The sequence below is a fragment of the Mesoplodon mirus genome (genome assembly GCF_964341445.2).
Source record: "Mesoplodon mirus genome assembly, chromosome: 7".
NCBI classification, from domain to species: Eukaryota; Metazoa; Chordata; class Mammalia; order Artiodactyla; family Ziphiidae; genus Mesoplodon; species Mesoplodon mirus.
In genome coordinates this window covers 114,220,131-114,233,412 of record NC_138983.1, presented here as the reverse complement: position 1 = coordinate 114,233,412, position 13,282 = coordinate 114,220,131, and positions in this window count along the sequence as shown.

Here is a 13,282-nt window from a genome sequence, read left to right as displayed (position 1 = left end):
ATTGTTAAAGGGATAAGACACAGGTGAAGTGAGCTGAAATTAAGATGGTATAGTGGTTATATCCAAAACTTATCCATAGTAATTATTACTTAAAAGCTCGAAGGTTGACACAGGGAGGCAGAAGTCAAGGGCATAGGAGACCAGCACTGAGTCAGCAGCAAATAAATACAGACATGGTCACGGCAGAGTCCAGGGTCAAAACCAGAGTTAAACAGCAGATATCAAGCAAAGGACAGAAAATCCAATGGGTAAGATGGCAAGGTATAGGCTGAATGACTAAATCAATAACCAGAAAGTTAAATGGGGTAGCAGATGAGGCCCTCCTAAAAGAAAGCCAGATGGTACTTTATTTTAATAGACATAGCTCTGCCTCAGAGTTTCTATCTAAACACTGGGTTTCAGCTTTAAAGACAAATAGTTGAAACTTTAAGGCCAAATAAGTATTCTCTTGAATTAATTATCCTTATGACTCTGTAGTCACCAAGTTAATTTCCATACCTGAGTGTCCATATGTATATATTATTGGATGGTACTTAAATATTTTTAGGTATTTATCCACTTTTATATTACTGCCACTAGAGTGGAATAGTAAGAGCACCCTTTTCTATCATGTTCATGGCTATATGCCTAGCATATGGCTTAACACTGTCATGTAAAAGTTGCTTTATAAATATTCGGTGAATGGGTCAATCAATAGCTATTTTTCTTTTTTTCTTTTTTTTTTTTTTTTTTTTTTTTTTTTGGTATGCGGGCTTCTGACTGTTGTGGCCTCTCCCATTGCAGAGCACAGGCTCCGGATGCACAGGCTCAGTGGCCATGGCTCACGGGCCCAGCTGCTCCGTGGCATGTGGGTTCCTCCCGGACGGGGGCACGAACCCGTGTCCCATGCATCGGCAGGCGGACTCTCAACCACTGTGCCACCAGGGAAGCCCAATAGCTATTTTTCTTTTACATTAATGCTTCATTCTTAAAATTATGAATTATGTCTCCTAACATTCTTTTTCCTACAGTTTCAATCTGTTTTATTACATAAGAAAATTGAACATCTTTACTCTAGATAGATTAGCAGTACTCAGTAGCAACAGAAGTTAATCCCAAATTCCATTTTTCTATTGGAAATACATCCAAAATTCTAGGACCTTATAAAATGAAACTGTGGCATATGGTGTGATTGGATCAAAGAGGACAGAAGTATAAATTCATAACATCATCTCTTTAAAAAAACAAAGAAAACAATATTTTGAAAAGTAATGTTTCTTTCATAAAACATCATGAGTGCTTAATATTAACAATGTTTATTTGTTGTTAATGTAATTTCTAAGAATTTCTATAAATCTTGAATGCCAGTGTTTTTAGCCTATATAAACTTTATAATTTCTAGAGGATTATATATTTTGGAAAACCTGTTGTATAATGAGCAAATAATAAATATGAAAATCTGGGATTTAGACCTTGCCATTATTTTGGTTCTATATTAGCTTATTATAAAATAGACAACTTCTTAAAGATATCCTATGATAGTTGACTATTGCCTATGTCAGGGCAGATTCCCAAACCTGGCTTCAATATTAAAGCCAAACCAGTCTAGTTGTGTGTTGTCAAGGGGTTAGGTCATGTGATACAAAACATAGCTTAGGAATCACTGTCTCTCCAACAAGGCCGAATGGAGCAGTTCACTTATGGGGGCGTGTGTGGGGGTGGGACTGGGCAGTCCCCATTGACAGGCTCTACCATCCAACTAAGAAAATTTAGATGGAAATCAAAAACTCCCCATAATACACTCCACCGTTTACTTTTGGAGTTCTATAATCAATAAGTAACTTCCCTAATTTCTTGGCAAATGTAGAAATAATGGAGAGAGAGAAGCAGGAATCACACAAATGGAAATCAAAATGCCAGCTTTGTAACAGGTAAGACTGTTTGAGGAGCTTGGATTAGTTCTATGGCAACAGTGACTTCTTAATGCTGTACTCCAGAATTAAATTTATCCATCTAGTCATTAACCATGCTGAAATACCCCAGAGTTTCTCCAAAGGGGCTGTGCCTTTAAAACTAATGTCATGTAGAAGCAAAGCAAACACATTTGGCAATGAGCAAGAATAAACAATTCATTTTCTCAAATTCATCAGTCACCTAAATCTACCTCCATCCCAGGGAGTAGAGACAAAAAGGCATAGGGAAACAGGTCAAGATTACCCTAGAGTGTCCTTCCTCATGAGAGGCCAAGGGGTTGGAACTAAGAGTCACTCTCTAACACCATTATTTTTAGTCTCCCACACTGGTTTTCTGTCCTAATAGGTAGCTATATATTGTCACAGATTATTTCTTCCTTTTTTGCTTCTTTACTTTTGTCTTAGTTTTCTTTCCCATCTCTTTCATTTCATGTTTTCTTAGTTTTACAATATAAACTGTATTATTAAATAACTATTCAAAAATAAATCTGCTCTGTACAGAAATGCATTAGGGTACTTGAAAGAATGGGAAATCCCCAACACAAATGTCTCAATCAAAACAAAATTGGAAGAAAGCAAAATCAACTATAGTTTAGTGAAAGCAGAGAGGTTTCATTAAATGTTAACATGAACTGAATTGTCATGGAGGGCAGAAGTATATGAAGAGCCACAGAGAGGTTACTGGGCAAACAAATGCTGAGTAAACATTGAGAGAATGATCTTGTCCCTAAACACCTGTCTTGGTATTACAGCCAGGAATATAAAAAATGTATGGTGAAGGGTAATGAGGATCTTTTATGCTTAACTATAATGGGATATTTCATAAATGTAGTTCTTCATTTTTAAGACAGAGTATCTTCAAATAGTATAAAGCATTAGATATAGAAAACTTGTAACTTTGTAACATTTTATTAGCAAAGATTTCAAATGATAAGAAATCATTTAAAAAGTCAGAGCAATCTTAAAATATCAAGAAAAAAATATAACCTACTTTAAAATAACATCTCATCACCTACACATTTCTTACAAAATATAATTTTAAGGAATCGTGAAAATTTATGCTCCTTTGTATACACTTTATGTAAAAAATAAATTTGCTTACTGACCATAAAACATACTTACATTTGAAGACTCAGCCATCAGACAATAAACAACATCTATGCTACTCCAGCTGTGCTACATATCAAGTTGTGCACTACAAGAAGAAATGACTTCAAAAATTCTTCACCTGAATTCAGAAGTAGCAGGAGACTTTTCTATTGTTTGATGTAAGCATAAAAATCCAATCTTCCTTTTATATTCTAGACATGAAGAGCAGATGAATAAAGCTGGTCAGCAGTCAAACTGGGCAGTAGCTCAGGCTGCAGATGAACTGGCTAAGGGTTAAGGACTTCTGCAAGTCATATACAGCCAGTGATCTGGACCTCAAGTCCTTGAAATGAAGCTTATACAATTTCAGTTCTGACTAAATTGGAGAAAGCCGAAAACACAAAAAGTAGGAATATAGCAAGAGAAAACAGAAACGCTCAAGGCAGGCAGTTGTCTGTAGATGTAAAATATCCCAAGCAAACTAAAATTCCAAGTGTGACTGACTCTAAGTCTAGATTATTTTTGCTTTGATTATTTTAATATATTTTGTCAAGCACAGGAGCCCATGACTCATAAATAGCTATGGGGAATAGTTATAGGTAAAGGAAAAGTCAGAAATCACAAAGAAACTGTCTAGCCAAGCTCTTTCTTTAAACAGCCAACAGACACACAGGCACACATGTGACCTACAGCTCCATTTTTTCAGAAATCAATGAAATATTCAATTTTAATATCTGTCCTCCTTTTTTCAATGTGTTTCACTGACTTCATGGACTCTAGATCTTCTAACTTTGATTCAGTTTTGGTGTCAGATTTGAAAATAGAATCCAGCTTCCATAGATTTAGTCCTTGATTGCTATAATAGTTTGCTAAGACTACCATAACAAAGTATCACAAAATTGAGTAGCTTAAATAATAGAAGTTTTTTGTCTCACAGTTCTGGAGGCTAGAAGTTTGAGATCAAGGTAAGGTGCTAACAGAGTTTGTTCCTTCTGAGAGCTGTAAGAGAGAATCAGTTCCATGCCTTTCTCTTAGCAATCTTTGGCGTTTCTTGAACTGTAGATGTAACAATTTATTTGTGATTCATGTTTACATGGAGCTCTCCTGTGTATCTGTTTCTAAATTTCACCTTTTTATAAAGACTCCAGTCCTATTGGATTAGGGGTCTAGCCCACTTCCGTATGACCTCATCTTAACTAATCTACTGCAATAACCCTATTTCCACTAAGGCCACATTCTGAGGTACTGGGAGGTACCTCAACATATTCATTTTCAAGGAACAGAACAAATCCATAACAATGTTTCTGATCATAAGGCTCCCATGCAAACCTTGTGCATTAGTCTTGTTTTAGACCCACTGTTTCAAAGAGTTGACTGTGATTGGTACAGTCACTATGGAAAAGAGTATGGAGGTTCCTCAAAACATAAAATATAGAACTACCATATAGTCTAGCAATCCAACTTCTATGTATATAACTGAAGGAATTAAAAACACTATCTCAAAGATAGTGCACCCCCATGTTTGCTGTAATATTATTCACAATAGCCAGACATAGAAACAGCCTAAGAATCCACTGAAGGATGAATGTATTTTTTAAAATGTGGTATACATATACAGTGGAATATTATCTAGCCATAAAAATAAAATCTTGCTATTGTAACAACATGAATGGACCTTGGGGGCAATATGCTAAGTGAAATAACTCAGATAGAGAAAGAAAAATACTGCATGATCTCATCATATGTGGAATCTTAAAAAAAAATCTAACTCATAAAAACAGAGTGTAGAATGGTGCTTGTCAAGGGCTATGAGGTAGGGGAAATGAGCAGATGCTGATCAGAGGGTACAAATTTCTAGTTAAAAGATGAATAAGTTTTGGGGATCTAATGTACAGCATGGTGACTATAGTAAACAATACTGTATGATATACTTGAAAGTTGTTAAGTGTTCACACATACACACACAAATGTTAACTATGTGAGGTAACAGTTGTGTTAACTAACACTTAGTGGTAATCAATTCACAATATGTACATAAATCAAAACATCAGGCTGTACACCTTAAACATATATAAAGCTATATCTCAAATATACCTCAATAAAGCTGGAAATTTTAAAGCAAATAAACAAATCAATGATTGATTATGAAGTGGGATGGAGAACATTGAGGAACCTGTATAAGATCAATAAAAGTGATCATAGCTGTGTTATAACCATTTAAAAGTTCATTTCTTAAAATAGTACTGCATATTAACTTTTTCCATTTTCTTACCACCTACTGACACTTTACCCACTTTTTTTCTGGCTTTATACTTTATACTTACATTCTCACAACAGTGATCATTTGAAGACTGCCTTCATGTGACTTTAAAATCTCCAAATTGGAAGCTTCATTCTTGATCTCAATTTCCTCTAACTCTCTGCAATAATTTTCATTAGAACCTCGGTCAGACTCTCTCTGCTCCAGGATTTTATTGTACCCAATCTCTGGTCTCTTTATGTATCTGACCACATACATTTTATTGTATTGTCTTTCTATCCATCTTTCTTCTGCTTTTAAAATACTTGTTGAATAATTGAGTGTATAGATAAATGGATGGATAGGTGAATATATTTTGTACTTAAGAGCAATGGAAAGGCAGTGTAGAGTTTTAATTAACAAAATTACATAACTAGATGTATATTTCCTTTTAATAATAAAAATTGTATGTAAGGTGAACATGATGATACATATACATAGTGAAGTGAATACCATACTCAAGCTAAAATATCATGCCCTCACATAGTTACATTTTTTGTATGTGTGATAAAAGCACATGAAATCTACCCTCTTACCTAATTTCCAGTATGCAATGAAGTATTTTTAACTAGAGTTATCATGATGTACACTGAATCGCTAGACTTATTCACCTTACATAACTTAAACTTTACACACTTTAACAAACATCACCCAATTTTTCCCACCTCCCCACCCCTGGTAACCACCATTCTACTCTCTACTTCTAGGTATTAAACTTTTTAGATACAAAATATAAGATATGTCATACAGTTGCTTTTTTATTTTCTTTTTGTGTTTGGCTGATTTCACTTAGCATATTTCTTGATGGTATTCCCACACTTTTTTTCTAACTGCAATTTTTCCCAACAGTTCTTTCCCCAATTTTTTTTCAAGAACTCTCTTGTTTGAGAACTTCATTGGTACTCATTATCTAATGAGTGATAACAATATATTACCCCAGATCAAGGTCCTTTAATTTTCTATCAGCCCCAAACCCACTACTTTCATACAGGTTCCCTAAGATAGTGATCAAGTATTTCCGAAGCCCAAACTTTTCTATTTCAGTGATTTTACTACTGCCACTCACTCTGCCTGGAATAGCTTTTGGAAATGGATTATTTACTTAGATTAATAAATTACCTTTAAATGTGTTATCACATTTCCTGGAAAAAATGTTTTGCATATTGTCTGACAGTGTTGTTTCCCAGAAATGGAAAAGTCACTTATTTTATTCTGCAACTTTCTTAGATTACAATAATTCTTACAATTATTTAGAAGGAATAGTATTACTTCTATTTCTCAGAAGTTCTGTGGTGGTTCATTTCATACTGATCATTATATAGAACTTTACCTGTAAAGCTTATAGAATTCTACAACTTAAAAAAGCTTATATTTCTGAGTTATCTAGATATTGCTGTTAGAAGAACTAACGTATATTAGGTTTATTAAGTTATAAACACTGTTTATTTGAAGATAAGGGAAATGTTTAGATAACAGACATGTAAAAAGTTGGAAAAGAGGTCAAAATATTTTCAATTTTTTTAAACATCTTTATTGGCATATAATTGCTTTACCATGGTGTGTTAGTTTCAGATTTATAAAATAGTGAATCAGTTATACATATATATATATGGCCCCATATTTCTTCCATCTTGCATCTCCCTCCCTCCCACTCTCCCTATCCCAACCCTGTAGGTGGTCACAAAGCACCGAGCTGATCTTCCTGTGCTATGCGGCTGCTTCCCACTAGCTATCCATTTTAAGTTTGGTAGTGTATATATGTCCATGCCACTCTCTCACTTTGTCCCAGCTTACCCTTCCCCCAACCCATATCCTCAAGTCAATTCTCTAGTATGTCTGTGACTTTATTCCCTCTTGCCCCTAGTTTCTCCATGATCATTTCTTACTTTTTATTTTTTTTAGATTCCATATATACGTGTTAGCATAATATATATATTTTTCTCTTTCTGACCTACTTCACTCTGTGTGACAGAAAATTGATCCATCCACCTCACTACAAATAACTCAATTTCGTTTCTTTATGTGGCTGAGTAATATTCCATTGTATATAAGTGACACATCTTCTTTATCCATTCATCTGATGATGGACAGTTAGGTTGTTTCCGTCTCTGGGCTATTGTAAATAGAGCTGCAATGAACACTGCAGCACATGACTCTTTTTGAATTATGGATTTCTCAGGGTATATGCCCAGAAGTGGGATTGCTGAGTCGTATGGTAGTTCTATTCTTAGTTTTTTAAGGAACCTCCATACTGTTCTCCATAGGGGCTGTATCAATTTACACTCCCACCAAGAGTGCAAGAGGGTTCCCTTTTCTCCACACCCCTCCAGAATTTATTGTTTGTAGGTATTTTGATGATGGCCATTCTGACCACTGACAGATGATATTTCATTGTAGTTTTGATTTGCATTTCTCTAATGATTAATGATGTTGAGCATTCTTTCATATATTTGTTGGCAGTTTGTATATCTTCTTTGAAGAAATGTCTATTTATGACTTCTGGCCATTTTTGGATTGGGTTTTTTGTTTTTTTGTTGTTGGGTTGCATGAGCTGCTTGTAAATTTTGGAGATTAACCCTTTGTCAGTTGCTTCATTTGCAAATATTTTCTCATTCTGAGGGTTGTCTTTTGGTCTTGTTTATGGTTTCCTTTGCTGTGTAAAAGCTTTGAAGTTTCATTAGGTCCCATTTGTTTTTATTTCCATTTCTCTAGGAAGTGGGTCAAAAAGGATCTTGCTGTGATTTATGTCATAGAGTGTTCTGCCTATGTTTTCCTCTGAGAGTTTGATAGTTTCTGGCCTTACATTTAGGTCTTTAATCCATTTTGAGCTTATTTTTCTGTATGGTGTTAGGGAGTGATCTAATCTCAAGCTTTGAAATGTACCTGTCCAGTTTTCCCAGCAGCACTTATTGAAGAGGTTGTCCTTTCTCCACTTTACATTCCTGCCTCCTTTATGAAAGATAAGGTGACCATATGTGCGTGGGTTTATCTCTGGGCTTTCTATCCTGTTCCATTGATCTATCTTTCTGTTTTTGTGCCAGTACCATACTGTCTTGATTACTCTAGATTTGTAGTATAGTCTGAAGTCAGGAAGCCTGATTCCTCCAACTCCGTTTTTTGTTCTCAAGATTGCTTTTTCTATTCGGGGTCTTTTGTGTTTCCATACAAATTGTGAAATTTTTTGTTCTAGTTCTGTGAAAAATGCCAGTGGTAGTTTGACAGGAGTTGCATTGAATCTGTAATTGCTTCGGGTAGTAGAGTCATTTGCACAGTGTTGATTCTTCCAACCCTAGAACATGGAATATCTCTCTATCTATTTGTATCATCTTTAATTTATTTAATCAATGTCTTATAATTTTCTGCATACAGGTCTTTTGTCTCCTTAGGTAGGTTTATTCCTAGATATTTTATTCTTTTTGTTGCAGTAGTAAATGGGAGTGATTTCTTGTTTTCACTTTCAGATTTTTCATCATTAGTGTATAGGAATGCCAGAGATTTCTGTGCATTAATTTGGTATCCTGCTACTTTACCAGATTCATTGTTTAGCTCTAGTAGTTTTCTGGTAGCATCTTTAGGATTCTCTATGTATAGTATCATGTCATCTGCAAACAGTGACAGCTTTACTTCTTCTTTTCCAATTTGACTTCCTTTTATTTCCTTTTCTTGTCTGATTGCTGTGGCTTAAACTTCCAAAGCTATGTTGAATAAGAGTGGTGAGAGTGGGCAACCTTGTCTTGTTCCTGATCTTAGTGGAAAGGCTTTCAGTTTTTCACCATTGAGGATGATGCTGGCTGTGGGTTTGTCCTATATGGCCTTTATTATGTTGAGGAAAGTTCCCTCTATGCCTACTTTTGGAGGGTTTTTTATCATAAATGGGTGTTGAATTTTGTCGAAAGTTTTCTCTGCATCTATTGAGATGACTGCATTGTTTTTGTCCTTCAATTTGTTAATATGGTGTATCACATTGATTGATTTGTGTATATTGAAGAATCGTTGCATTCCTGGAATAAAGCCCACTTGATTATGCTGTATGATCCTTTTAATGTGCTGTTGGATTCTGTTTGCTAGTATTTTGTTGAGGATTTTTGCATCTATGTTCATCAGTGATATTAGCCTGTAGTTTTCTTTCTTTTTGACATCCTTGTCTCGTTTTGGTATCAGGGTGATGTTGGCCTCGTAGAATGAGTTTGGGAGTGTTCCTCCCTCTGCTATATTTTGGAAGAGTTTCAGAAGGATAGGTGTTAGCTCTTCTCTAAATGTTTGATAGAATTTGCCTGTGAAGGCATCTGGTCCTGGGCTTTTGTTTGTTGGAAGATTTTTAATCACAGTTTCAATTTCAGTGTCTGTGACTGGTCTGTTCATATTTTCTATTTCTTCCTGATTCAGTCTTGGCATGTTGTGCATTTCTAAGAATTTGTCCATTTCTTCCAGGTTGTCCATTTTATTGGCATAGATTTGCTTGTAGTATTCTCTCATGATCTTTTGTATTTCTGTAGTGTCAGTTGTTACTTCTCCTTTTTCATTTCTAATTCTATTGATTTGGTCTTCTCCCTTTTTTTCTTGATGTGTATGGCTAATGGTTTATCAATTTTTTTTTATCTTCCCAAAGGACCAGCTTTTAGTTTTATTCATCTTTGCTATCATTTCCTTCATTTCTTTTTCATTTATTTCTGGTCTGATATTTATGATTTCTTTCCTTCTGCTAACTATGAGTTTTTTTGTTCTTCTTACTGTAATTGCTTTAGGTGTAAGGATAGGTTGTTTATTTGAGATGTTTCCTGTTTCTTGAGGTAGGATTGTAATGTTGTAAACTTCCCTGTTAGAACTGTTTTTTCTGTATCCCTTAGGTTTTGGGTCATCATGTTTTCATTGTCATTTGTATCTAGGTATTTTTTAATTTACTTTTGATTTCTTCAGTGATCTCTTGGTTATTTAGTAGTGTCTTCTTTATCCTCCATGTGTTTGTATTTTTTACAGATTTGTTTTCCTATAATTGTTATGTAGTCTCATAGTGTTGTGGTTGGAAAAGATACTTCATACAATTTCAATTTTTGTATGTTTACCAAGTCTTGATTTGTGACCCAAGATATGATCTATCCTGGAGAATGTTCCATGAGCACCTCAGAAGAAAGTATAATCTTTTTTATTGGATGGAATGTTCTATAAATAGAACATTAAGTCCCTCTTGTTTAATGTGCTATTTAAGGCTTGTGTTTACTTCTTTAGTTTCATTTTTAATGATCTGTCCATTGGTGAAAGTGAGGCATTAAATTCCCCTACTAAGTTTGTGTTACTGTCAATTTCCCCTTTTATTGCTGTTAGCATTTGCCTTATGTATTGAGGTGCTCCTATGTTGGGTGCAGAATTGTTCAATTGTTACCTATTCCTCTTGGATTGATGCATTGATCATTATGTAGTGTCCTTCTTTGTCTCTTGTAATAGTTTTTATTTTGAAATCTATTTTTTTTCTGATAGGGGAATTGCTACCCCAGCTTTCTTTTGATTTCCATTTGCATGAAATATATTTTTCCATCTCCTCACTTTCAGTCTGTATGTGTCCCTAGATCTGAAGTGGGTCATTTGTAGACAGCATATATATGGTTCTTGTTTTTGTATTCATTTATCCAGTCTATGTCTGTTGGTTAGAGCACTTAATCTATTTACATTTAAGGTAGTTGTCAATATGTATGTTCCTTTTACCATTTTCATAATTGTTTTGGGTTTGGTATTGTAGATCTTTTCCTTCTCTTGTGTTTCCTGACTAGGGAAATTCCTTTAACAATTGTTGTAAAGCTGATTTGGTGGTCCTGAATTCTGTTAACTTTTGCTTGTCTTTAATGCTTTTAATTTCTCCATCGAATCTGAATGTGATCCTTACTGGGTAGTGTAATCTTGGTTGTAAGTTTTTCCCTTTCATCACTTTAAATATGTCCTGCCACTCCTTTCTGGCTTGCAGAATTTCTGCTGAAAGTTCAGCTGTTAACCTTATGGGGATTCCCTTATGTGTTATTTGTTGTTTTTCCCTTGCTGCTTTTAATATTTTTTCCTTGTATTTAATTTTTTTAGTTTGACTAACCTGTGTCTTTGTGTGTTTCTCCTTGGATTTATCCTGTATTGGAATCTCTGCACTTCTTGAAGTTGATTGACTATTTTCTTTCCAAATTAGGGAAGCTTTCAACTATAATCTCTTAAATATTTTCTCAGTCCCTTTCGTTTTCTCTTCTTCTTCTGAGACCCCTATAATTCGAATTTTGGTGCATTTAAGGTTGTTCCAGAGGTCTCTGAAACTTTCCTCAATTATTTTCATTCTATTTTCTTTAATCTGCTCTGCAGTAGTTATTTTCACTATTTTATCTTCCAGATATCTTATCTGTTTTTCTGCCTCAGTTATTCTGCTATTCATTCCTTGTAGGGTATTTTTAATTTCATTTATTATGCTGTTCATCATTGTTTCTTTGCTCCTTAGTTTTTCTAGGTCCTTGTTAATAGTTTCTTGTATTTTCCCTATTCTATTTCCAAGATTTTGTATCATCTTTACTATCATTACTCTGAATTCTTTTTCAGGTTGACTGACTATTTCCCCTTCTTCTTTTTTTTTTTTTTTTTTGGTCCTTGGGTTTTTATCTTGCTCCTTCATCTGCTGTGTTTTTCTCTGTCTTCTCATTTTGCTTAACTTACTGTGTTTGGGATACCCTTTTCACAGACTGCAGGTTCTTAGTTTCCATTTTTTTTTGGTGTCTGCCCCCAGTGGCTAAGTTTTGCTCAGTGGGTTGTGTAGGCTTCCTAGTGGAGGGGACTGGTGCATGTGTTCTGCTGGATGAGGCTGGATCTTGTCTTTCTGGTGGTCAGGGCTGCATCCAGTGGTGTGTTTTGGGATGCCTGTGACGTTATTATGATTTCAGGCACCCTCTTTGCAATGGGTGGGTTTTTGTTCCTGTCTTGCTATTTGTTGGTATAGGGTGTCCATCACTGTAGCTTTCTGGTCGTTTAGTGGAGCTGGATCTTATCATTGTGATGGAGGTATCTGGGAGAGCTTTCACTCTTTGATATTACATGGAGCCAGGAGGTCTCTGTTGGACCTATGTCCTGACCTTGACTCTCCCATTTCAGAGGCACAGGCCTGACACCCGGCTGGAACACCAAGATGCTGTCAGCCAACTGGCTGAGAAGAAAAGGGAGAAAAAAGATTAAAATAAAATAAAAAAATTAAAATAAAAATAATTATTAATAATAAAAAATTAAAACATAATAAGAAAAAGAAACAAAGAAGAGAGCAATCAAACCAAAAAAACAAATCCACCAATGATAACCAGCAGTGAAAACTATACTAAAACACAAAACAAAACAAAAGATAAAAATGGACAGACAGAACCCTAGCATAAATGACAAAAGCAAAGCTATACAGACAAAATCACAGAAAGAAGCATACACAAACACACTCACAAAAAGAGAAAAAAGAAAAAAATATATATATATATAAAAGGAAGAGAGTAATCAAATAAATAAACAAATCTACCATTGATAATAAACACTAAATACTAAACTAAGATAAACATAAAAACAGAAACAAATTAGATGCAGAAAGCAAACTCCAAGTCTACAGTGGCTCCCAATGTCCACCACCTCAATTTTGGGAAATTTCATTGTCTATTCAGGTATTCCAGAGATGCAGCATACAACAAGTTGATTGTGGGGATTTAATCTCCTTCTCCTGAGGTTGCTGGGAGAAATTTCCCTTTCTCTTCTTTGCTTGCACGTTTCCTGGGGTTCAGCTTTGTATTTGGCCCTGCCTCTGTATATCAGGGCATCTGTTTCCCACCCAGACAAGGTTAAAGTATCAGCTGATTAGGGGTCTCTGGTTCACTCAGGCATGTGGGAGGGAGTTGTACGGAATGCGGGGGGAGCCTGTGATGATAGAGGCGGGCATGACATTGCTACAGCC